The sequence below is a fragment of the Mauremys reevesii genome, linkage group 10 (genome assembly GCF_016161935.1).
Source record: "Mauremys reevesii isolate NIE-2019 linkage group 10, ASM1616193v1, whole genome shotgun sequence".
Lineage (NCBI taxonomy): Eukaryota > Metazoa > Chordata > Testudines > Geoemydidae > Mauremys > Mauremys reevesii.
Genome location: NC_052632.1, coordinates 43,514,234 through 43,540,007, shown reverse-complemented (window position 1 = coordinate 43,540,007; position 25,774 = coordinate 43,514,234). Strand labels below are relative to the sequence as shown.

The following is a 25,774-nucleotide window of genomic DNA, read 5'->3' as shown; positions in this document are numbered from 1 at the left end:
GAATTAACAACATGCAATGTAAGAAACAACTCCTGTGATCTTGAGGAAAAAAATTAAAAAGCACTTAAAGACAGGTTTCAGAGTAGCAGCCGTGTTAGTCTGTATCCACAAAAAGAACAGGAGTACTTGTGGCACCTTAGACTAACAAATTTATTTGAGCATAAGCTTTCGTGGGCTACAGCCCACTTCACTGGATGCATGTAGTGGAAAATACTATTTCCCCATGCTTATTTCCCACCCCCCTACAGTTCCTCACATCTCCTTGTCAATTGCTGGAAATGGGCCATTTTCATTACCACTACAAACAGTTCTTTTTCTCTCCTGCTGATAATAGCTCACCTTAACTGATCACTCTCCTTATAGTGTGTATGGTAACACCCATTGTTTCATGTTCTCTGTGTGTCAGCAGGAGAGAAAAAGAACTGTTTGTAGTGGTAATGAAAATGGCCCATTCCCAGCAATTGACAAGGAGATGTGAGGAACTGTAGGGGGGGGGGGGTGGAAATAAGCATGGGGAAATAGTATTTTCCACTACATGCATCCAATGAAGTGGGCTGTAGCCCACGGAAGCTTATGCTCAAATACATTTGTTAGTCTCTAAGGTGCCACAAGTACTCCTGTTCAAAAAGCACTTAGTGATTGAAGCTGAAATTAGTCCTGAAAACCAGTTTATGTACGTGAATTTGTAATTTGAGTCTCTATGGAGAGGCATATCAATTCCAATATTTGTCTTGCTGAGATGATAGCTAAATTATTTGACCAGAAAAAGGAAAGTGATTTTCTGAAGAGTTTCAAAAGAAAAAAAAATCATCTTTAGTTAGGCCAAATTAATTAGTTAAAATCCAGAGAGGAAAAGAGGCCTATGAGTAAGTGTTCAAAGAGGAAGTCACCTTGAGGAATTTTACTTTAAAATGAGAGTAGATAATCTTAGGTCTTGTTGTGCCCAGCATATTTGAATGAGAGTGGAGGCATGGATTAGGGTTGCCAACCCTCCAGATTGTCCTGGAGTCTCCAGGAATTAAAGATGAATCTTTAATGAAAGGTTATGTCACGGGATGAAACCTCCAGGAATATGTCCAATCAGAACTGGCAACCCCAGCATGGATACACTCAAAGTATTAATTTTTTTAGTAGTTTATCATGAAGAATGAATATACTGTAGGAAAAGACATGTAAACAGTGATTTTATTATTCATTCATAATACACATAACTATTTCCAATTTTTTCAAGCAAAGCTTGCTTTAAACTAGAAGTTTAATTCAGCCTGATACTCATCAACTAAAGATTCATTCCTGACCTGTCAAACACTATGGAATGACATCAATAGGTCATCCTCTTGAATGTCAAATTATTCAATTAAGTATTTGTCCTCAGCCTGATTTCCAGCCTGCCAACGAAATCATAGCTATGAAGTTCTAGTTGCCTGTAAGAAAACCAGCCTCATGATTATTTTTCTATCACCATAAATATTTGAAAAAGACAACAATGTAGAAAACGGTTTATGACAGGAGCCACTGTGAGTGCACACATAAAAGGGAGGTTACTTTTGAAGATAATCATTTTAAATTTTCATATCACTCCTTAGAAAGTATTTTTAGATGCTAAATGCTTGGCATAAACAAAAAAATATTAAGTAAAGTCTCTAATTTTCACTTGGTGACCCTCTCATGCACTTGATCAGTGCTCTTCACTATTTTTGAAGGGGGGACCACTTTTGCAAAAAACCTCCAATGTGAGAGCCACATGGTGTGGGGCTGAGGGGTTCGGACTGTGAGAGGTAGCCCCGGGTAGGGCAGAGGATGGAGTGAGGGCTCTAGGGTGGAGCTGGGGATGAAAGGTTTGGAGTATGGGAGGGGGCTCAGGGCTGGGGCAGAGGGCTCTGACTGGGGGTGCAGGCTCTGGGGTGGGGCCAGGGATAAAGAGTTTGAGGTGCAGGCAGGCTGCCCAGGGGCTGGGGCCAGAGGACTCCCCCCAGCCCTCTCCCTGCCACCAGCAGCTAGCTCCAGGGAAGGGGTCCTCTCTCCCCGATGCTGGCAGGCAGCACAGGAGCTTCGGGTGAAGGGGCCCTCTCCCTTCTCCCCTCCCTCCCTCCCAGTAGCAGGGAGCTCTGGGGCCAGGCCCACAGCAGCTCTGCAAGCCCCAACTTGCTCCCCTCCTGAGTTCCCACCCACTCCCTACCTCTTCCTCTCCAGGTCCCTGCTGCGTGGCCCTTTAGAGCTGTTGCGTGGCTATTTATAGCCTACTGTGCAGCCGCGCAGCTTAGAGGGAACTTATGCTCGCAGGCCTTGCAATGAAGAACACTGCACTTGATAAATACATTGCCTATTTTCACCCAGATCACCTAGAGATTTCAGCAAATTCTGCATCTAAGTAAAACAAAATTAATATCTTTCACTTTCAGGATATTTTACTGGATTTATTTACAAAAATTCTTCATGTCAGGTAGACATTCCGTATACTTTTACAGAGAACATCTAAACTAGTATGCTACTGCATTTTCAGACCTGAAATAACCCACTATTTATGCTTGAGTTAAGATCAGCCTTTTGAATTTCAAATATTTAAACATTCTTGGTTGTCTCACATTTCGGTTTCTAAAAGGCATCTCAGGTCAAGTTGCCTCTATTTTACTTGCTGAAAACTGACTAAGCACCAATATATCCCAAATGATTCCATACATGCAAACGGTATTGGCACCTAAGAAATAATTATATTGTCTTTAAAAGATTTTTCTTAAGTTACATGTCTTTTGTCTATTATTTGATGACTGAATTGTTAAGGAAAGTCCAAGGCATATAGCCTTAATTTACATGCATGACTCAGGATAAATTCAAATCTCAAAATGCACAAACAAAAATGGGGGAGGGGGGCTTGGAGCACCAAGCCTCCCCTCATCTTGCTTTGAAAGAAAGACTCACTGCCCTCAAATGGATATCTTTCTAAAAGTTATGCTCTAGTTAATTCAGAATTTACGAGGTTGATGCAAGTCTCACTAAGTGAAATTAAACAGATGATTAGCCTGTGGGTGACATTCTTCCTACTACTCCTGCTCCCTTTTATAATCAGGTAAGAGGACCAGAGAAGCATGAAAAGACTTTAAAAAGGCTAATCTGGCCAGGGGAGAATTCCCCCAATACAGGAACTGAGGAAGAAAGCTGCACGATGTCTCCCAAGGACACCAATGCAAACTCCAGTATAGTGAGGCATGCCAGGAGCAGAGCTGAGAAGGGAGTGGAGCCACAGTGCATAGCATTAGAGATTTTGGGCAGTGCTGCTGCCTCTAGGCAGCCAAGGACAGGTTGACATAATTTAGGTGGCCCTCCAGAGGGCTGCCTCAGTTATGCCATGCCAGCCCCAAATCAGGAGGGAGCAAATGTGACTTAATCTCATCCTATATGATCCAAAGGTTCCCTTCTGACCTTCATCTATGAAAGAGAACTGTCATGCTTTCCCTATCCTCCTCCTGATTTCTCTATTCAGACTCTTCTCCTTTCTCTCCACTCCAACAATTCCTTCAGCTTCCATTGCCCACCCACTATCATCTCCACCCCTTATCCAGAGCACCAATTTCCACAAAAAAATGGTTACCTACCTTTCTGTAACTGTTGTTCTTTGAGATGCATTGCACACATCCATTCCACTGTGTGTGCGCGCGTCTCATGTACAGCTGGAGATTATTCCCTCAGCAGTACCACTGGGGCAGCATGAACACTTTCTGTTGCCAAACACCACTGCACATAGGTATAAAGGGCAGTGCTGCCCCCAACTCACCTTAGTTCCTTCCTACTAGAAAAAGACTAGTATAGAGAGGAAAGGCGGGCAGTTCATGGAATGGACACGTGCAACACATCTCAAAGAACAACAGTTACAGAAAGGCAGGTAACAGTTGTTTCTTCTTTGAGTGATTGCACATGTCCATTCCACTGTAGTGATTCCACACGTCCATTCCACCTCCACAAGCAGTCTGAGCTGGAGGTGGGCTCGGAGTCTACTTGAATAAGGACTGTAGGACTACTTGTCCAAATCTGGCATTGTCGCTAGACCGATGAGAGATGGCATAGTAAAAGGCAAAGGCATGGACAGACAACCATGGGGGGAGGGATAGCTCAGTGGTTTGAGCATTGACCTCCTAAACCCAGGATTGTGAGCTCAATCCTTGAGGGGGCCATCTAGGGCAAAAATCTGTCTGAAGAGTGGTCCTGCTTTGAGCAGGGGGTTGGACTAGATGACCTCCTGAGGTCCCTTCCAACCCTCAAATTCTATGATTCTATGAACCTGGTTGCTGCCTTACAAATATCCAGGATGGGCAGAAAAGCCACAGAATCTGTCTGTGACCTGATTGAATGAGCTACCACTTTATATGGAGATGCAATATCAGCCAATTGGTAGCATAAACAAATACAGCCAGTGTGATACATGAAAGGGAAGGGGGGGTAGCCAGCCAGTCAGTAGCTATAAAATCCCTCTTAGTAGCTGTTCTCTAATTGCTCTACCTGTAAAGGGTTAAAAAGTCTCACTGCTATGCATAGGTAAAAGGAAGTGAGTGGGCACCTGGCCAAAAGAACCAACGGGAAGGCTAGAACTTTTTAAAATTGAAACAGGACTCCCCCCTTTTGTCTGTCTGTGGTTGTTCTCCAGGAGAGAAGGACAGGACAAAGTAATGTTGTAAGAAGCTTGGGTCAGGTATGAAAAAATCATCAGTATCATACCTAGAAACTACTCATTTAAAACCATTATATAAGTAGATCAGGAAATGTCTAGGAAGACGTGATTAGGTTTATCCCTTTTATTTCTTTATGGCTTGTGGATTCCTCTGTGCTAAACCCAGGTGCTTTTGTTTTGCTTGTAACCTTTAAGTTGGACATCAAGAAAGCTATTCTTGGTGCTTAATCCTTGCAGTTGCTCTTTTAAAATCTAGCAATAGCTCGAGTGCTGGGTGGTGAAAGGGCTTGAGGGTACCCCACAGGAAGGAATTCCCAAGTGTGCCTTCCTAGGCTCTCAGAGGGGTTCTGCACTTGGGTGGTGGCAGCATCAACCAATCCAAGGTCAGAGAAAAGCTGTAACCTTGGGAGTTTAATGTAAGCCTGGAGTGGCCAATATTAATTTTTAGAATCCTTGCCGGCCCCCACCTTCTGCACTCTAAGTGCCAGAGTGGGGAAATCAGCCTTCACAGATGGAAATCCAGGAAAAGGTCCTCTGAGTGGATAATGGGTGGCCCTTTACTCTTGTCTGAAACCGCAACAATGAGCTGAGATGAAGATCTGAATGGCCTAGTTTGATTTAGGTAAAAAGCCAAAGCTCTTCTAACATTCACAGCATGGAGCTTTTCTTCCCATTTACTCAAATGAGACTTTAGAAAGAAAAATGGTAAATAAATTGCTTGATTAATGTAAAAAACTGACACCGCTTTAGTCAGGAATTTTGGGTGAAGTCAAAGAAAAACCTTGTCCCTAAAGAAGATTGTATAAGGAGGCTTCAATACTAAAGCTTGCAGCTCCCCTACCCTCCTGGCTGAAGTTATAGCAACCAAGAAAGCTACCTTCGTAGACAAATGTAACAGGGAACAAGTCGCTAGCAGCTCAAATGGGGGACCAGTCAACTTTGCTAAAACTAAATTTAAGCTCTACTGTGTAACTGGGCTATGTACCTGTAGGTATAATCTGTGCAATCCCTTTAGAAACCTGATAGACACAGAGTTTGAAAAAAATTGATCAGTTATCCACAGGAGGGTGGAAAACTGAGATAGCCACCAAAGGGACTCTGATGGAATTAGGAGCTAACCCTTGTTGTTTCTGAAACAAGAGATAGTCCAAGGTCCGATAAATGGAGATTGAGGAGACATTTCTTTGCATGGACCAAATGGAGAATCTCTTCCATTTGGCAAGATAAGTAGACCCAGTTGAATGCTCTCTACTATTGAGCAAAATTTCCTGCATTCCCTTAGAGAGCAATCTCCTTTTGAGATTGTCAGCCTGAAGCATCCACGCTGTCAGATGGGGAGCCTGAAGTTAAGATGATGACGACAGCCATGGTCCTGGGAGATCACATCCACTTCTCTCGGGAGAGACAGTGGAGATCTGACTGACAGGGCTAGTAGAACTGAAAACCATTATTGATGGGGCCATCTTGGGGTTATTAGAATAAGGTGTTCAGAATCTTTCCTGACTTTGGACAACACTTCGGGTAGGAGCAGAACTAGAGGGAAGGCATACAGCAGGCCTTCTGACTAGGGTAGAAAGAAAGCATGTCAGTGAAAGTGGGCTGCTCCCCACTAAGGAATAAACATGACTACTGTGTACAACAAGAGCAAACAAGTCAACTTAGGGAGTACCCCACCACTGAAAAATTGGATCTGGACACATCAGGGAAAAGAGACCACTTGTGGTGGTGACCTGCGAATGACCTATGGGCTGCCAGAGAGTGTTCTGAACTTCTGGAAGGTAAGCAGCTTTGAGGCTGATGGAACTGACAATGCAGAAATTCCAAGGGAGGCTTGCCTCCTGGCATAACTTGGTCGACCAGCCCCTCCCTATGTTTGTTTACATAGAACATGGCTGCTGTATTGTCTGTGAGCAACAACAAGGTCCAACCCTTGATATGTGGAAGGAATGCTGTGCAAGCCAAATGGATGGCCCAAAATTCCCTCATATTTATGTGGAGAATTAGACCAAAGGCCCTGATCTTGAAGGGGACCTAAGTGAGCTCCCCAACCCAGATCCACTTCATCTGTGATTAGAGAGTGTATCTGTTATAAGGCAAAGGGAACTTCCTCACAAACATTTGCAAGATTCTACCCACCAGTTCAGGCAAGACAAAACCTGAGTACATACTTGAACCACCATGTGTATATGACAATGGCCAGTAAATACACCAAAGTTGGCCAATCCTGTAGTTCTCTGAAGTGCAATCTGGCATGCTGCACCACATAAGTACACACTGCCATGTGTCCTAGAAGTTTGAGGCAGCTTCAAATCATAGTGACAAGGAGAACCTTTAGATCTAGAACAATGACCTGCATTGTTTGGAACCTCAGCTCCAGCAGGAAAGCCCTGGCCTTTGTAGAGTCAAGGACTGCCCCAATAAATTCTATTTTTTAAAACAGGAATCAATAGATTTCTCTGTATTAAGTGCCCTACCACACTGAAAGAGGACTGGATAGTAGCTATGCTGGAGAGCACCTGAGACAGGGACTGGCCTCTTTACTAGCCAGTCATCTAGGTCAGGGAATACATGGACTCCCAACCTTCACAGGAATGCCACTACTACAGTCATGCATTTCATGAATATATGAGAGGCTGTTGACAGGCCAAAAGACAATACTGTGACTTGGTAGAGAGATTTGTTGATCAAGAATCTGAGAAACTTTCAGTGGCTCTGGTGAATTGCCATACGCAGGGAGGGATAGCTCAGTGGTTTGAGCATTGGCCTACTAGAATCATGGTTGAGAGTTCAATCCTTGAGGGGGCCATTTAGGGAGCTGGGGTAAAAATCTGTCTGGGGATTGGTCCTGCTTTGGGCAGGGGGTTGGAGTAGATGACCTTCTGAGGTCCCTTCCAATTCTGATATTTTATGATCTATGAATATAAGTGTCCTACGTTGAGAGCAACATACCAGGATCTAAGGAAGGGATAATAGACACGAGGGCAGGGGTCGGCAACCTTTCAGAAGTGGTGTGCCAAGTCTTCATTTATTCACTCTAATTTAAGGTTTCACGTGCCAGTAATACATTTTAACATTTTTAGAAGGTCTCTTTCTATAAGTCTATATTATATAACTAAACTATTGTTGTATGTAAAGTAACCAAGGTTTTCAAAATGTTTAAGAAGCTTCATTTAAAATTCAAATGCTGATCTTACGCCGCCAGCCTGCTCAGCTCGCTGCCAGCCTGGGGTTCTGTTCACCTAGGCCGGCAGTGGGCTGAGCGGGGCCTACGGCCAGGACCCCATACCTGAGGGAGGGGTTCAGGAGCCAGGGCAGAAGGCTGGGTGTGGGGGGGTTCAGGGGTCAGGGCAGAGGGCTGGGGGGTGTAAGGCAGAAGGCTGGGTGTGTGGGGGGGTTCAGGGCAGAACAATGGGGGCTGTGGGAGTGCAGGGCAGAGGGCAGTCGGGGTGTGTGGGGGGTTCAGGGGTCAGGGCACAGGGCAGTGGGGGATGTAGGGAAGAAGGCAGGATGTGGGGAGGTTCAGGGTCCGGGCACAGTGCAGTGGGGGGATGCGGGTACAGGGAAGAAGGCTGGGTGTGGGGGGGGTTCAGGGGTCAGAGCAGAGGGCATTGGGGGGTCAGGGTGCAGGGCAGAGGGTGTGGGGGGTGCAGGGAAGAAGGCTGGGTGTGGGGGTAGAGGGCTGGGGTGCTCGGCTTGTAGGGGTGCTCCCAGCCCCCTGCCCTGAGCGGCTCATGGCAGGGGGCTGGAAGGGATATGCCCTGCTCCACCCCCTTCCCCAAGGCCCTGTCCCTACCTCTCTCTGCCTCCTCTATAGAGCTGTGAGCACGCTGCCACTCTCCCAACTCCCCCTCGCAAGGGTGATCAGCTGATTGGTGCAGGGAAGGAGAGGGGATGGGGCAGGAAAGCACCATGCTGGGGGAAGAAGCGGGGGAGGGGGGGAAGCTTGGCTTCCTCAGGACCAAGCTTTTGCCTCCTGCCCCCACATGGGGAGAGTGGTGGGCGGGGGAGGAGGGGGGGCTGAGAGCCGGGACCGCAGCAGCGTGCCACTCAAAATCAGCTTGCATGCCGTGTTTGGCACGCATGCCGTAGGTTGCTGACCCCTGCACTAGGGTAACCATCCAGAATTTTGTTTTCTTTAGGAACTTGTTTAGCTACCTTAGATATAAAATAAGCCTGACAACCCCTCCCCATCACCCCCCAACCTTCAGGATTTGGAAGGACCAGAAATAAAATCCCTTTCCTCTGAATAACATGGGAACTTCCTGTATGGCCCCCATGAGCAGGAGAGACCTCCTGAAGCAGGACAATCTCATGAGAGTGGTTCCTGAAGAGGGATGGGCAAGAGGGTAGGAAGAGGGGATAAAAATAAATTGAACGGTGTATACCAGTTCCCCTGTGCTTAGCACCCACTGATCCATGGTGATATGGGACCAAGCACTTCAGAAGTGGGACAGGCAGTTTGCAAAAATTGGGGTGGGAAGGATGCTACTCAGGGAAGTGGTAAACTGTTCTTGACCAACAGGTCAAAATGATTATTTAGGAGGAGACAGTTTGACTAGATGAACTAGCAGCTGCAGAAGAGTGGGGAGGAGGAGGGCATCTCTTGCAACTTCTTCCCCTCTTTTTGGACAAGTCCATGGGTATTAGGCATGAAGGGCTGAAAGCATTGGGACTGCTGTAGGCAGAACAGTTATCTTTTTGTCACTGGTGTATAAATCCCCAGACTCTTAAGGGTTGCCCTTGAATCCTTAAGATTAAGGAGCCTCTCATCCATCTTATCAGAAGAGTGAGGGGCCCTGAATGATTGGCTGCACCTCCAGCAGAAGGCATGACAACTGCAGCTAAGATGAACACCGCACAGTGATGGCAGAAGCTATAGCTCAAGCCACAGAGTCTACTGCATGTAGGCTTGCTTGAAATGTTATTTTAGCAAGTAATATGTCCTCCTCGACCATAGCCTCCTGCTCTGCATTGTGCAGAAGCTTTCCTTTAAAACTTCTTGATATTATCCCACAGGCTAAAACTGTGTTGACCCAGCAGAGCCTGTTGGTTCATAATCCTAAACCGTATGCCTCCTGTGGAATAAATCTTCCCACCAAACAGATCTAGGTGGGTTTTTTTGCTTTTTTTCCTTTAAGACCGGATGCCCTCTGTCCCTGCCTCTCTTTTTTGTTTGCAACAGCAACTAGCAGGGATCCTGGAGAAGGGTGTTTATAGAAGTGCTCAAACCCCGGTAAGAACACAAGACTGGCCATACTGGGTCAGACCAAAGGTCCATCCAACCCAGTATCCTGTCTTCCAACAGTGACCAATGTCAGGTGCTACAGAGGGAATGAACAGAACAAGTAATCATCAAATGATCCATCCCTTGTCACCCACTCGCAACTTCTGGCAACATGTGAAGGGACGTAGTATCTTTTCGCCACCCTTTTAGCAGTGGGAGGCAAGGAAGATGGGGTCTGCCATAAAACCCTACCAGGTTCCAGGATAGCCTCATTAATAGGGAGAGCCACCTTAAAGGGTCCCACAGAGGATAAAATGTCTATACACCTGTAAAATCTTTCCTGCATGCCTTTTGGCTGGATATCCACAGCTGCAGACACCCTCATCAACAAGTCTTGATGAGCTCTGAAATCATCAGGAGGGGGAGAAGTAGACTCTGTCACTACCACCTCATCAAGCAAAGAAGAAAAGGAGGTTAAGTGTTGAGGAGGCCCCTCCTCCAATTCCTCCACAGGAGAGTCTTGTGCTTGCAATTCCCCTGCACAGTACCAGTACTGGGAAAGGAAAGACTATGACCCTGCTGCAGCAGCTCATGTCACTTAGCCAATGCAGAAGGGCACAAAGGGAGCATTGGTCCTGAGGGTGCTGAGGATGCGGCCAGTAGTACGGTGGGCAGGCACCCCACTGGAGCTGCTGGGCACGCTCAGGTCAAGACACACATGATCTGACCTTGGAGTCCACTTCCTCAGATCACAGGAGAACTGATTCCATCGGTACTAGGGAGATTGACTAAGTCTGGAGATGGTGGTACCAGCCAGATCATTGCTGGCTTCTCCCTAGATGAAACCATATGGAGAGGTGCAGCCACTGTAGCAGACACCGGTACCAAACAGAGCTCTGAGGCTGAAGCTAAGACCACAGGAGTGTGCATTTACAATGCTGGTACCATGCAGGAGTCCTAAAATGTAGGGTACACTGGCACCAACAAGTTCAGCAACTCTCAGGCAGCCTTAAAAGCCTTAGGCATAGATGGTACCAGAAAAGGCTCCTGACTCTGCAGCACTACTGTGCACGGACCCATCAGGTATTGGGCTCAATGGACCCTTCCTAAGCTGTGGAGTCAGCAATCCCTACTGCCTTATGGACTGTGTCTGGGGGTATCTTTTCTTTAAGTGCACATCCAAGTCCTTGCCTCCACTCAGTGCCTTCAAAATCTGATGATTACACTTACACTGTCTCTTCTTCTGTACTGGCGACAAGGATCTGACTCTTGACTCAGTCATTGAGGGAGCACTACTAATCAATTCAGACGTGCTCAGTACCCATTCCGAGTGGGAACGTTCCAATGGAGGGCGAAGCACAGACTCCATAAACAGGTACTTGAGACACAAGAACATAAGAACAGCCATACTGGGTCAGACCAAAGGTCCATCTAGCCCAGTAACCTGTCTTCTGACAGTGGCCAATGCCAGGTGCTTCAGAGGGAATGAACAGGACAAGTAATAATCAAGTGATCCAACCCCCGTCGCCCATTCCCAGCTTCTGGCAAACAGAGGCTAGGGACACCATGTCTGCCTATTCTGGCTAATAGCCATTGATGGACCTATCCTCCATGAACTTATCTAGTTCTTTTTTTTAACCTTGTTGGCCTTCACACCATCTTCTGGCAAAGAGTTACACAGGTTGACAGTGCACTGTGTGAAGAAATACTTCCATTTGTTTGTTTTAAACCAGTTGACTATTAATTTCATTTGGTGACCTCTAGTTCTTGCATTATGAGAAGGAGTAAATAAAACTTCATTATTTACTTTCTCCACATCAGTCATGATTTTATAGACTTCTATTATATCCCCCCCCACACCTTCCAGGCGTCTCTTTTTCAAGCTGAAAAAGTCATATGGAAGCTGTTCCATTCCCCTCATCATTTTTGTTGCCCTTTTCTGTGCCTTTTCCAATTCCAATATATCTTTTTTGAGATGGGTCGACTAGATCTGCACACAGTATTCAAGATGTGGGCATACCATAGATTTATATAAAGGCAATATATGTCTGGCACCTCTGTCCTTCTCTGATTGAGATTTGAACCCTATACAAATGTGACATTTGTCAATCACAAGCACCTCTCCCAGACAGTTAAGGCAGCTGGGTGTGGGTTGCTCACTGCCATAAACTTGTTACATAAGAGGCAGGACAGGCCTTGAAGCCAAGAGAGCAAGGCATTCGTGCATACCGAGCCCGGTACCTAAACAGGAACTGGTGATCCCACTCTAGAAAAAACTACTGTAACCTTACTCTTATATCAACTATGTACAAACATAATAGACTAAAAACTACCACTATAGGTACTAATATACACATTAAAAAGAGGGAAGACTGGCAAATACAAGGATCACAGCTCCAACTGTCACTGGTGGTAGGAAGGAACAGAAGGGAGGCAGGAGCCACGCTGCCCTTTATACCTGCATGGCTGAGGGAAAAAGTCTTCAACTGTGCACGAGGCATGCACATACCTACAGTAGAATGGACATGTGAAATTGCTTAAAGAACATTTAACCTGTTAACTGCTTTTCTTACTCTTTGGAACTATTCTGTTCCCCTATTCTGCACTTTATTTGCTGGTTGCACTCCAAATGAAGACATTTTAGGAAAACAACATGTTAAGATTCTAATATCAGACAGCAACACTGCTAAAAAAATAGTTATCAGCACTTCTACTACTCTCACCTGATTTTTGCTTTTTTTTTTTTTTTTTTAAAGGGAGTGATGGGTCAAGCATGGGATCCAGTATATTGTGATTCTATGTGTAGTTATGTATTAGATTAGCCTGATAAAACCAGAAAATTGCTCGTTACAGAAGTTTGTCCACAAGCAACAGATCCTAAAAATCAAGGGACTCATGAATATAATTAGAATTGGAAATGTCAGACAGGTATTTAACTCTCTATGGGATTTGTGCTCATCACTTAGACACTTCTGAAAATCCCAACCAAAAATCACTAATATTGGCATTGAATTCTTAGGTGCAGCCAATACTCAGTGGTATATTGTAATAAATGAGCCTGCTTTACTGCATTGGAGGATTTTGATTCAACCATGAAGATTAAAAATGCGTTACTGGACACTGCTAACAGAAAGGTTCTTTTCATCTGAAGCAAATTTGAGCTCTACAATGTCAATGACAAAGTTTCATTAGAGAAGTCAGACAAGGTGTAAACTATAAACATTCATAATCATAGCATAGTTTAACATATCTAGTATTCCTCTGAAATTTCAACAGATTTTTATTTTTAAAATCATGAGACTGTACATCTAAAGTCTTCCTTGACTTCATAATCAAAGTATCAGTGGTACTATTCTCACCACTATAATTAATATTCTTTCCTTTCATGTCTCTCTATGGGAGCTTAATTGATATAAAAATTACTCCAGACTTGAATTTGTAAATGTCTCCAAACAGAGGCGTTTTTCTTCTTAAAACAACTAAATTTGCATTTAATAAAGTGTATAAGTAACTAGTCCAAACACAGTTTATCCATTTAAAAGAGAACTAGATAAATTCATAGAGGTTAAGTCCATTAATGGCTATTAGCCAGGATGGGTAAGAAATGGTGTCCTTAGCCTCTGTTTGTCAGAGGGCAGGAGAGAGATCACTTGATCATTACCTGTTGGGTTCACTCCCTTTGGGGCACCTGGCATTGGCCACTGCCGCAGACAGGATACTGGGCTAGATGGACCTTTGGTCTGATCCAGTATCGCCATTCTTGTTCCACACACACACAAAATATGGATTTTAAAAATGGAATTTGGTTAGTGATTAGTCTATGCACAGTCCAAAATGGAAGACAGAAATCTGCTAGTTAAGCAGTAAAAAAAAAATCATTCAGCAAAGTCTCTTCCTCAAGGCTTTATTCACAAGGGATAGATGCACAAAACAATTTATAATAAGAAAAAACCCCAACTGGAGTAAATCCCAATCCTTTCACCAATGGCCGTGAAAACCTACCTACACATACGCATTCCCCCCTCTGGTTACCAAAAAATTGTTCCTGGAGGGTTTTCTGTATTCTCTCAGAGCCTAACTGGGCTTACAAGTCTGTAGCACTGTGTTATTATCCCATTCTGAACATATGAATCAGAACCAATGTGAAAACTATGTAAGGACTCCAAACCCTGCCATATGATCCAACTGCTCTGTACAGTCAGAACTCATATGGGTGAGAAAAATATTGAAGATTACTATTACATACAAAAAAAACTACATTAAGAGAACATTAGCGCTTCAAATGGTCAATTTTTTTTCTAAATATTTTAAATCAGAAAATGCCAATTTGCCAAAAACAAAACTTAGCAGAAACACATCAGTTTTGACAAAACTTGTCAGGAAGGTAAACAGCCAATATTATATATTATTACACAGTAGGTTAATGTTGCTGGTTATAGCAATAAAGGCAGAGCAGGGACTTGAACCCAGGCATCCCACTTCCTAACTGAGTACCCTAACCAACACAGTATTCGCTAATCTAGAGTCAGCCTTGCTCATGCACATTCTGGTTTTCACAAAAAACATTTTAAAAAGGTCTTGCTTTTTCTTGGGATGGATGTGATTTCAATTTAAATCATGATTTAAATCACTAGTCAGGAAGATTCGGTTTAATCTCGATTTCTACATAAAAATGCATTAGGTGGTTGTTATAACCTTAATACAAATTCTTCATAACCCATAGATAGACCGTAGGTTTCATTTTTAGAAAATACACACTATACATTTTTAAGTGATTTATTTTGAAAACTTTTCAGATTAGTTTTACAGCTATATCAGAAAAATGAATGCTTGTTTGGTTATTTCATTTACCAAAGGTAACTGAAGCAGATATTTATGAAGTCATTGGAAGGTGAACTATCTCCAATTCAACAGGTTAATCATTAATATTTGGAGGATTTTCTTGCCATGCTGTATTAGGAGAAGATCACCCCCAGACAGACATTTAAATTGTTTTATTTAACTAAAACAACATTATATATTCTAGATTTCTTTCTTCAACAGCAAACATAATATTTTAACAAAACAAGCATATGAATTTTTGAATTGTTAAACTTTCACGTTTTTTTAAAATCAGGTTTGTTTTTGTTAAAATTGTTTTTAATTAAAATAGTTACATTAAATATTTAAAAAAACAAAACAAAAATTAAATCAACTATGTCTGCCAGGTCAACATGAGAAACTTAAAATATTGGCTTCTGAAGCTAACTCAGTCGTCTTCACCTTCATTTTCCTGTTTGTTCGTAATCTGGGAAAGAAAAACAAGCTTTCTTGCCTTTTCAGGTCCCAAATGATTTCTCAATTTGGAATGAAATAGTCCAAAGAAAGAAAATATTCTTTCTACAGCTACTGCTACTGCTGTTAAAAGTGAGATTATCACTTTAACAGGCTCTGAATCCACATGCTTCAGTGACTTCCACCAGTTCACTGGTGTGACTTTCTTTAAAGCATCATCAACAAACATATTTCTTGAATGGTTCACCCTTAGCTCTGAAGTTTATTATAGTTGGCATTATGGAGGGATGATTGCTGGATGTTCATGTCATAGCCAACTCCTCTTCTTCAGCAGTTAAGGTTTGATCCTGGTACTGAGTATTGAGAATATTTGCACGAAAATGAGCTGGAGATAGTGCTTGTCCCATTCGTTTTGTTTTTTTTAATGCTTGTAATTTAACTCTGTCATTGAATATTTCTCTTTTAAGATCTCACTCAGTTCCTTCCAAATTTCAATGCTATTTCCCTGCGTTTTGTTCAAGGCTAAAGAAATAGGCTTCAGGGTGTTCAACATTTCTCTTAAGCCCAATGTTGAGAACTTTGGCTGTGACAATGCCATCTATTTTTTCATGATTTTGTTCACAAACTGTCATCCGATTAGGCCAGTTCTTGATATAGTGCTCAAAACAGTCCACTACTGAGTTCCATCACATGTCTTGTGAGAGAGTGAGCTTGGTTCCTCCCACTTTTTTCAGAGCAGCTGCTGAAAAGTGGCTGTTATGGAAATATTTTGCAATTTCAACATTAGCCTTTATTTCTGGAACACTGAAGTCTTTGACTAGGAGGTGCATCAAATATGCACTGCAACTGTAAGTTGTTAGCTTGGGACTCTTCACTTTCTTCTAAATAATTTCTTCTCATCTTGGATACATTGCAGCATTGTCTGTGACCAAGCTGCATACTAGACATTTGAATTTTTTTCCCCACAGTGTGTTATAGCTTTTACTGCTACTTCTTGTAAGTATTCTGCTGTGTGTGCATTTCCTGATGTATCAATTGTTTCCCTAGTAGGCCAAGATTTTTAAAACGCATTATTTGCCAAGCTTATTCTCTCACACCACTGCTATCTCAAGAGATCATTATCTTGGGGAGTTTCTGTACTAAACTTTTGTATCTAATAATAAATTTTTATGTAAGAACAGCCATATTGGGTCAGACCAATATCCCAGTATCCTGTCTTCTGACAGTGACTATTCCAGGTGCTTCAGAGGGAATGAACAGAACAGGGAATCATGGAATAATCCATCCCCTGTCGCCCACACCCAGCTTCTGGCGAACAGAGGCTAGGGACACTCAGAGCACGGCGTTGCATCCCTGCCTATCCTGGCTAATAGCCATTGATTGACCTAACATCCATGAACATATCTAGTTCTTTTTTGAACTCGTATAATTTTGGCCTTCACAACATCCCTGTCAAAAAGTTCCATGGGTGACTGTGTGAAGAAATACTTCCTTTTGTTTGTTTTAAACTTGTTGCCTATTAATTTCATTGGGTGACTCCCTGGTTCTTGTGTCAAGTGAAGGGGAAAAATAAAACGTCCTTATTAATTTTCTCCACACCAGTCAAGATTTTATAAGCCTCTAGCATATCCCCTCCTAGTCATCTCTTTTCCAAGCTGAAAAGTACCAGCCTTTTTAATCTCTCCTCATATGGAATTTGCTCCACACCCCTAATCATTTTTGTTGCCCTTCTCTGTACCTTTTCCAATTCCAATACATTTTTTTTTTGAGATGGGATGACCAGAACGGCATGCAGTATTCAAGATGTGGGCAAATCATGGATTTATATAGTAAAAGTAGAGGAGGTTGGTTTGCCAGACTGATCAGCTAAGCCAATTCTGGCAACCTATATGAAAAGGCCAAAAAACACCATGTCTCTTGACTGCATCAACATGCAGAAAGCCTTATAAGCCCGTCACTGTCAATGACAATTTTAGATTAACTTAATGAGGCTGTTAAGAATGCTGGAGACACAATTCAGTTTGTGTGAACCAACATGGCTGTTGCATCATACTTTCTATTTAAGCAAGAGATACCACACACTACAAACTGGAGGTCAATGTGAAGTGCATTGTTACTTGTTAATCCTGAAGTTGGACACTGGTTTCGAACAAGACTGGCAAATGCTCACTATCTTTCTGAAAAAACTCAGCTGACTCTCTAGAGTCATGGGGTGCAACAGTGAAAGACTCAGCAGCTGAAAAAGTGAAGAAGTCTCTCACCATACTCAAAATGTGTGCATACATGGCTGATGAATGCACCAATGCAAAGAGGCATCAAGTATTAAGTCAGTGTGTACATTATCTTGATGTCCGTGGTAGGCCAGTAGATGCATCAACTGCATCTATGACATCTTAGAGGAGTTAAATGCTTGTAAATTGAACCCCAGACAGATGGTTGCTTGTGCATTTGATGGAGCTACAAAATTCTCTGGAAGATATACTGGAGTACAAACTTTGCTCAGAGAAAAGTATAATCCTAATCTCTCCTATACACGCTGCAGAAGCCATCTAATCCAGCTAGTGCTAGTACAAGCTGCAGAATCTTCAAAAGACATTAAAAAGCCATACATTTAATGGCTTTTTATACTCTCTTTTTTCAGCAACAGTCCAAAAGAACTGGACATCGGGGAAAACAAATAGAAGATACACCGGGATTGAAGTTCAAATTAGTCCAACCTGGAAAAGCCTGCTGGTTTTCTCATGAGCGATTCTTGGCTGTTGTCTTAAAATTACTGCAACTGTTATTACTAGCTTTGGAAAGTATCCAACAAGATAGGCCAGATCTGAGTAGTGAGGCTGGTGGACTACTTTTGTTACTAAGTTTAGAGAAGACTATCACCATTCTCTCTCTTGTAAGTCTACTGTTGAAACCGCGTTGTGTCATTAGATAATGTCATCCAGGCATCTGCTACAACAGTAGTAGATCTTTGTCCAGCAATAGAAGCTACATTTGGATCAGAGAGCTATCCATTGAAAATGTACTGGAAGAAGCAAAGACTTCAGCAGTCCAGAAGTTGACTAATAAAGGTACTTATATTGACTCCTTAAGTGAAGGGGACAAGAAGTGTTTGTTAAGCCATCTGAAAAAGTACAGACTTAATTCTAACAAATCTACAATATAGATTTCTGGATTCTACTCAACCTACACGTAGCTTTTACAGATGCCTGCTTATAAAACACTGACAGTTGAGTGGAGTGAGGCACTATCAGCAATGGGGCTACCATGTGATCAGGACAGAACAGAGAATTTTGAACACAAAGTGGAAAATCTTCATTTGTTCATCCTATGATATAACTTCAAACTTCTTTATCATCAGAAGTGGTTCAACCCAATCTTTGTGCTATGTTTCCTGGGATGAAAGAAGTAGGAATTCATCTCTTGCTACTCCCAGTCACAACAGCTACAGTTCAGCATTCTTTTTCCTCATTGAATAAAATTTTGTGTTCTGAAAGAAGTCGCCTTCTGCCTGATCATGAGCATATCATGAAGGACTGGAAGTGGCAGACACACAAGAAGACACCAAAGAGTGCAAGAAACCAAGAAGGATGTAGATGTACTGCTTCATAATAAGCTTGAGTTTAATGCAACTTTAATGTTTGTGATGATTTTAAAAGACAAGTTAAATCTAATAAAATGGTTGGGAAACTTTTTTCAGTTTTTACTGGGGTGCCATACAGCCCATCTTTGCCCTCATGGTCTCAACCCTCGTCAGTCCTCATCCCCCCTAATTTCAATCCCTGGGGAAAACATTGATTTGAAATCTACCATACCAATGAAGGCTACACTCAGAAAGACCTCAAGACTTCTGGAATATGCTGCTCAAATAGTTTCACTTTCGTTTCTACTGCCTGTTCCTCCCCTCTCACATTTATCTCCATACTTCTCCTTGTCCAGATCTATTCCACCCCCAACAATCTTCTATTCATTGAACTTTTTGAAACTTTGCACTTTTAGAGAGAGGTAAGGGATTAACTCTGTAAACAAATTTGTAGAGGGACAACAGGGTTGAGGTCTATTATTTCTCACCGCTACATATTTAAAAACATTTTTGCTGTTAACAAGCATATCTCTGGAGACACAAATCCAGTTTGAGAACTACAAAACTAAGCATCTCTGGTGGTATCTTCCAGACTGAGCACTGAGTCCCACTGGGGAGATAGAAAGATTAAACCTAAATAATCTATACAGAAGACCCTGGAACCCCATAAGATTGGGTCCCTAATCCATGAACTAAAGGAAATCATTTACAAAATGTTTCTTAAACGTTACAGGAATATATTGCCTCATACTATAGAATTAGAATTTGTAATCCCTATTCCATGATGAGGTATTTTTGAGCTATAATGGATCTTGATTTTTTATCCACCCTGGTTTTTGTCTAGATGTGGAACAAAATCAAATACTGAAGACTTGACATTACTGGCAAAACAGAATTCTTGTTTTCTGGCCAGCCCTATTTAAGAGGGAGACAACGAGCAAAGTTAAAGTTGCCCATACAAATTTAACTCTTCTTCCTTGTGCATATGCACTGATTCTTTTGCCATACATTTACATACTAATTATTCACAAAATTCCCAGCTCATGAAGCGAGGAGGTTGGATGATGTGCAGTGAACAAGACATATGTTCAATATGTATTTGTTATCTGCTCCGTCCTCTCCTTCAATCACTACACACCATCCAATTCCCACAATGAATAAGGGAGGGTGCATCAGACTACTTGTCTCACTCGTTACACACAGTACTGGGTTTATACTTGGGAAGGAGCCCATGATCCTGGGTCAGGTGTGGGGGGGGAGGACAGCAGCTGTCTGCCCTGAGCAGAGCAGGCAGAGGCAGCCAGCAAGCAGGAGGCATGGTAGTGTGTCCGGCTCTGCTCCCTGCAGCAGCTCATATCACTTGGCATAGCTGGGGGAGTGGGAGGTGGTGCCCAGGCCCAGGTCAGGGGTTTCTGGCTGCCGCACAGACAGCTGGACTAGCCCATGGCACCTGCGCACAGACAGCGCAGCCCCCGCCTCCTCCCTGGGCTCTCGGGCCCCTGCCAGGCCAGGGACAGCACTAGTGAAAGGGTGCTGCGCATGCAGCTGCCCTGGCCCCACCATTATACGAATGCAGAGGCCAGGGAGCATGGTAGTCACCTCCATCTGCAATTTAAACTTGTAAATATCGTAAATAAAACCTGTGCACAAATGTGCTGTGTCAAAGACAATTCCTGTGCCAATCTCCTGTTTTTTACAATTGTTCCCTATGAGGGCCCCACAAATACATTTGAAGCTGGGCCCACAAAAATTTAATCCGGCCCTAACTACAGATCATTCAACTTTTGCAGTAAATGAGGCAGGAGTCTAATGATTCCTTAACTCACTCACCATCCAACCTGCACAACAACTGAGGCTGGGTGCTACTGAAACAGTGATTTATATGGATATTAAATGTAAAATGTAAATATTTAGCACAGTCCTCCATATTTTTCAACTGTCATTACCAAGGTATTTTAGCTTTAAATATATTTCTGTTTAAATGGAGAGTAAGTGTTAGACCATTTTCTTTTTCCATTAAGACAGTAGCACATTATTCCTATTTTTGGGACCTTTCACCCTCCTTTCAGCCTACATACAGAACACAAAGAATTAAACTTTTGTTACATTCTGGCTAATGCCACTGACAGTCACTACAGGAATATTAAAAGAACAAAAAATATTTTTTAAAGTTTCCATCTCCTTATGGTGAAATTTCAATTGTAGTGATAGTATATGGGGTGTTCTATTACTCTCTAATACATCCTATTAAAAGTGTGTGTGTGTGTGTGTGTCTCCGTCCTTTTCCATTAATACCCAACTATGGAGCCTTAGTTTGACTGTCATGGCTCTTGTCAAAATCACAGCCTTAACCAACATCTTTTGTTGCTTATTAAAAATAATTTTGTTGTAACATATAAAAAAATCCAAGTCCCTATGCAAGGTGTGTTAATAAATTCAGCAAGTCAATGCATCAGGCCTTCAGTTTAAGGATTCTACTAGAAATTAAACCCTTTTTGTTATGAACTAGATAATTACTTAATCTGTAGAAACTAAGGCAAAATAGTTCACATCACAGGGTTTAATGCACTAATTCACCATAACCCCTGATTTTATCACCCCCACATTTGTCTACAAGATTCCATAATGTTTAAGGTAATAACACTCACCATTCTAGCACATAAAAGTGTGACTTCCATATGCCGCAATATAAGGAAAGCACAGTGAACAGACTGCCATTATAACAAAATGCTTAAACACCCAGGAAACTTGCAATAGAGGGTGGATGTCAAAATTCATACTTCCACTTCAAAGTCACATTCCTAATGCACACAGGAGGAAGACTAAGTTAATAAAACTCCAGGGATGATTTAAATTATGAAATTTTAAAATGCTATGCTATCAGATTTTTCCAATTAACGTCTCATGGAAATCACCACTTTAAGAGCCATCATGGTTTTGGGTTTTTTTTTTTTTTTTTTTTAACTTAAAATGCTAGATCAAGATTAGTTTAGTTTACCCAATTGTTAATGTTTTACTTGCATTTTAAAGGAAACTAAAAGAACTTCGAAACAGATAATTTTGTTTTATTACATATTTTGTATGGTACCTATATATAGTATGCTTAAATGCTACTTTAAGCTATTTCTTCAAATGTGAATTAGGACTCATTAAAGAATACTAATTGGACAACAATTGAGAATGAAACCCTGTCCACAGAACAAATACAGCACAGACAGTAACAATGCAAGCAAAACGTCCCTGCCAACCCATAACCCTGATATAAAGGAACTACCCTTAGAAGTGAGAGTGTGGTCCATTCTCCGTGGTCTTTGGCCTCTACCAAGAATGGCAACAAGGGACACAATTAGTGCCAATTTTTTCTGTAGTGATTATGTGCACATCTGTTCACTAAAACTGAACTAAGATGTCCAACTAATTTCATAAAGGACATCAATCCCATATAAGATCTTACCTTTCAGTCACATGAGCTAGCTCAAATCAATGAAACACAGATGACAACAGAAGTTACTTATGTGCAATTCTTCTGAAGAACATAAGAACTTCCATACTGGGCCGGAACATTAGCACAGTATCCTATCTCTGGCCAATACCAGGGACTTCAGGGAGAGTATACACAACAGGGCAATTATGGAGTGATCTACCCATGTCTTACACTCCAGGCTTCTGTCAGTCAAAGATTTAGGGTCACCTTGAGCATGGGATCGCATCCTTGACCACTGTGGCTAATAGTCATTGTAGGACATATCCTCCATGAACTTATCCAGTTCTTTTTTTAACCCAGTTATACTTTTAGCCATCAAAACGTCCTATGGTAATGAGATCCACAGATTTGTTGTGCATAGTGTGAAAAAGTACTTCCTCTTGTTTGTATCAAATCAGCTGCCTACTGGCTTCCTTGGTGACCCTTGATTTTTATATTTTGGAATGAGTAAATAACACTTCCCTGTTTACTTTTTCCAAACTATTCATGATTTTATAGACCTCTATCATCTCCTTGTCTCTTTGCTAAACTGAACAATGCTAATTTTTTTAGTCTCTCCTCATATGGAAGCCATTCCATACCCTTGATCATATTTGTTGCCTGTCTCTGAACCTTTTCCAGTTTCACTATATGCTTTTTGAGATGGGGTGACCAGAATAGAACAGTATTCAAGGCCTGGTGCACCATGGATTTATATAGTGGCATTATGATATTTTCTATCTTATTATCTATCCCTTTACTGATAGTTCCTAATATTCTGTTAGCCTTTTCAACCGTTGCTGCGCATTGAGCTCAAGTTTTCAGAGAACTATCCAGTGATTCCAGATTTTTTTCTTGAGTGGTAACAGCTCATTTTGAACCATCATTATATATGTATATTTGGGGTTATTTTTTGCAATGTACATTACTATGCCATCTACCATTTTGTTGACCAGTCACCAAGTTTTGTGATCTCTCCCTGTAACTTTTCAGTCAGCTTTGGACTTAAGTATCTTCAATAATTTTGTATTATCTGCAAACTTTGCAACGTCACTGTTCACATCCATTTCCAGATCATTTATGAATAATAATACACTGAATAGCACTGATCCCAGTACAGATCCTTAGGGGATCCTGCTATTTACCTCTCTCCATTGAAAACTGAACATTTATTCCTACCCTTTGTTTTCTATCTTTTAACCAGTTACTATCCTATGAGAAAACTTTCCCTATGATCCCATGGCTACTTAGTTTCCCTAAGACCCTTTGGTGAGGGACCTTGTCAAAGGCTTTCTGAAAATCCAAGTATACTACATCTACTTGATTACCTTTGTCGACATGCTTGTTGACACCCTCAAAGAATTCTGACAGACTGGTGAGGCATCATTTCCCTTTACAAAAGCTGTGTTGGCTCTTCCTCAACGTATTATGTTCATCTATGTCTGTTAATTCTGTTCTTTACTATGGTTTCTACCAATTTGCCCAGTACTGAAGTTAGGCTTGCAAATTGTCAGAATCACCTCTGGAGCACGCACGCACACACTTTTTTTTTTTTAAATAAAGTATGTTACATTAGCTACCTTTCAGTCACCTGGTATAGTGCCTTGTTTCAGTAATAGGTTACATACCACAGTTAGTAGCACTGCAATTTCATACTTAGTTCCTTCAGAACTCCTGGGTGAATCCAATCTGGTCCTGGTGACTTATTACATTTAATGTATCAGTTTGTTCTAGAACCACCTCTTCTATTGACACATCAGTTTGGGACAGTACTTCAAATCTGTCTCCCAGAAGGATTGCTCTGATGTGGGTATCTCCCCCACATCCTCTGCAGTGAAGATGGATGCAAAGCTTCTTCCCTAAAGATTACTAATAGAGTCACAGTGTTTGGGCTCACTCCGAGGGAATATCCAGAACTAAGTTGTTTTGGAGGTCTACTACCACTACAGCAAGTGATACATTTCATCCCTGTTAAGTGGGTTCCACAGTAGCACTAATATAGATCTACATTGGGCCCAAGTAAACAATGGTTTGAAACTGAAATTGGACATTGGCATGAGCAATAGCCCCAAAGTGTGTTACCAAAAAGTGTAAGAACATGAGAAAGAGGAATTGTTTGTGTTAAACTTGTCATGACCTAAGTTCCCTCTAAGCTGCCTTGGACTTGGACCTAAGTTCCCTCTAACCTGCCCTGGACTTGTCGCGGCCAGGGGAGAGGCGCCCCTCCCCCAGCCCCGGCACGGACCTGCTGCAGCTAGAGAAGAGGCGCCTCTCCCCACCCCACCCCGCTAGCCCAGGTGCTGCTGCAGGGGGAGAGAGAGCTGGTGGAGGGGGCCCAGAGTCCTCTCTCCCTACCATAGCCCCCAGGCAGCCTGCACCCAAAAACCCCCATCCCCAGGCCTACCCCAGAGCCTGCACCCCCAGCCAGAGCCCTCAGCCCCCACACCACAACCCTCTGCCCCAGCCCTGAGCTGCCCTCCCATACTCTGAACCCCTCCACTCCACCCCCACCACATGAATTTTGTTATGTGCACCAATTTGAAGGTGATGTGTCACATTGGTGCACACAAAGTTCACTCCGCACATGCGAGGGAACACTGGTCGTGACCCTTGAAATACCAGAGTTACCTTTTTCAAGGATTAGGTTGAGAAAACATTGTTAATTGGGTACCAGGTGCAGCAAATAATTGGTTTGTTTATTATAAAGAAATGCTAAACCAGTAGTTAAGAAACGATATAGCAAAATAAGGTGGAGTGACATGATGGGAAGGTGTTTTCCAGGCTTGATTCTGTTATAAATATTATGGCCAATGCTTGTAACTGCATTATAATTTGGATATAAAATATAAGTTTGTAGATTCTTGCTTTGGTATTTTGGATGTAACCAACACCATGTGGACTTTGGACTAACAAAGGAATGCTTGTGTGAAATCTGAGTCATGGCAAACCATAATAAATGTATTTGGAATATTATTTCCAACAACAGGCCTCAACTGTCAGTTCTATTTATACAAAAAAGACAGATCATTAACTAATACAACAAGCAATCTCAATTATGCAGGAACGTGAGTGGGCAAATGTCAATGTGTTACAACTTACTGGTATTTCTTCATAGAAGAATTACAAGACATTTACATATCTTGAAAAACACATTCCTGTTCTTGAAGGTAAAGTGCTCAGGAACGTCTCCATGGCAGCATATTTCAGGGAGTTCTGAACAGGGAAAGTGCCTGGCAACAATATTTCCACCTCACTATCATATAATTATGAAAGATCCTGCCACCTATTAGCCAGGATGGACAGGGATGGTGTCCCTAGCTTCTGACGGAGCTGGAGAAACTCAAGTCAGTTAGTTCCCACCTGAAGTCATGCTCATTTTGTGACATCACAATTAGTAACTGTGAGAAAAACAGCAGGAACAGAGGAAATTCTAAACAAAAATCTTATGTTTATGCAAATATCCTTAGCAATAAAAAACAAAAACAAAAAACCACACACAATAGAGGCAGACTTCTCTCTAAATAAGGCCTGCTCTACACTGGGGGTAGTGGGGCCAATCTAAGTTACACA

General features: G+C 42.2%; 1 protein-coding gene and 1 long non-coding RNA gene across 11 annotated transcripts in view; both read right to left on the bottom strand.

Annotated features, from left to right (window-relative positions):
* LOC120373505 overlaps positions 1–25,506 on the bottom strand; it is a 31,574-nt gene extending 6,068 nt beyond the window's left edge. Inside the window, exons 1-2 of the long non-coding RNA XR_005585561.1 lie at positions 25,304–25,506; positions 21,390–21,542 (exon numbers count right to left, since the gene is read on the bottom strand). This is a non-coding gene — a long non-coding RNA (uncharacterized LOC120373505). The remainder of the gene's footprint in view (positions 1–21,389; positions 21,543–25,303) is intronic.
* Positions 1–25,774, bottom strand: part of NEO1 (neogenin 1) — a 498,809-nt gene that overhangs the window by 413,305 nt on the left and 59,730 nt on the right. The gene's annotated exons all lie outside the window — the stretch shown is intronic.